The sequence below is a fragment of the Lactuca virosa genome, chromosome 2 (genome assembly GCF_052849685.1).
Source record: "Lactuca virosa cultivar CGN04683 chromosome 2, Lactuca_virosa_CGN04683_v6, whole genome shotgun sequence".
In the NCBI taxonomy this organism is placed as follows: Eukaryota; Viridiplantae; Streptophyta; class Magnoliopsida; order Asterales; family Asteraceae; genus Lactuca; species Lactuca virosa.
The window spans coordinates 20776051-20777447 of record NC_136427.1 but is presented as its reverse complement, the minus strand read 5'-3'; the positions used below and the strand labels follow the sequence as shown (position 1 = coordinate 20777447).

Here is a 1397-nt window from a genome sequence, read left to right as displayed (position 1 = left end):
CATTTTCATGTGTTCATTTAGCACTGCATCAGTATCATCATGCCTTTTCTTGGAATCTTCCATAAATCGGGTCAAAATGTTTTCCAAATCGACTTTCTTCTCGGCTGGTGGTTTCTCTTTTTGGTAGAAGCCTCAGCCTGTCTGCTTATATTTATCTTCCTTCTGCTTCTTGTATTCATCATATGGCAGCCACTCCTTCTTTGGTTTTCTCCAATCTTCATCATACTTATCCCCACTCGAGTAGCAAACTTGAGCCTTCTTGTTCCCATATTCACCCAAGTTGCAATCCTTAGTCAAGTGTGGACCATTACACCATTCACATCTAACTCTTATAACATGAATTGATTGGTCCATTTTTGTCATTCTCCTGTCCATTGTATCAAGCATGGCCATTACAGCAGCCATGTCTGCAGAATTTACACCCCCGCTTCCTTTAACTCCCTCATTTCTTGGATTATGGTACTCACGAGAATGCTTTGCAAATTCTTCAACTAACTCCATAACCTCCCTTGGATTTTTCCTTGTCAGTGGCCCTTGAGAATCAAGGAGTTGCCTTGTCAAGACATTCACCCCATCATAGAATATGGACACCTCTTGTTGAATGTTAAGGTAATGTTGAGGACAATTCCTTAGCAACCCTTTGTAGCGCTCCCATGCCTCGTAAAGTGACTCCCCTGGCTGTTGCTCAAAATTGGCTATCGCCTTTTTGAGTTTAGCTATCTTGGATGGTGGGCAAAATTGGTCTAAAAATTGTTCGCGCATCTAAGCCAAAGTAGTGATCGTACAAAGTGCAAGTGCTTTTAACCAATCTTTCGCAGCTCCTTTAAAAGTAACAGGAAGCATCCTTAGCAAGACGGTATCTCTATTAACATTCGGGACATTGAAATAATCTGCAATGTCATTGACCTCATCTAGATGCTTATTAGCATCGTCATGATCTTTTCCATAAAATGGAATATCTTTTAGCGCAGTAAGAATGTGTCCTTTCAGCTCGAATGTGGTAGTAGCGGGAATTGCGGGTTGTATTTGTTGGATAAGGTGTCTAAGTCCATAACTTATTTGGTATATACTTGACCCGACCCGGCATGGTCCATTTGGGTTGCACTTCACCCGAACTAGTTATGGATAATTTTATGAGAGTTGTATACTTACGATTTATTAATATATTATAAGTTATAGTATATTAATATAAAGTCATGTTACTTAATTAGTTTTAATCTTGAATTAATTATGAATTAATTTAGTGATTAAAAGGAAGACTAATTAAATCATGGGCTATTATATTTATATGGTGTGGGCTAACACTCATTTGGAATGGGCTAAGCTTATATGGAAGTCCATGGATGATCCATGGAGCTTTTACCCATGGATCCTTGGAAGAGGAAAAGACATGGGTT

The 1397-nt window shown here is 38.9% G+C and overlaps 1 non-coding gene across 1 annotated transcript; it reads left to right on the top strand.

The window, feature by feature from the left end:
• The first annotated feature begins 607 nt into the window (after positions 1-607).
• On the top strand, positions 608-714 carry LOC145162020 (small nucleolar RNA R71). Its single transcript, XR_013738875.1, has one exon. It is a non-coding gene; the product is annotated as a small nucleolar RNA R71 (small nucleolar RNA).
• The last annotated feature ends 683 nt before the right edge of the window (positions 715-1397 follow it).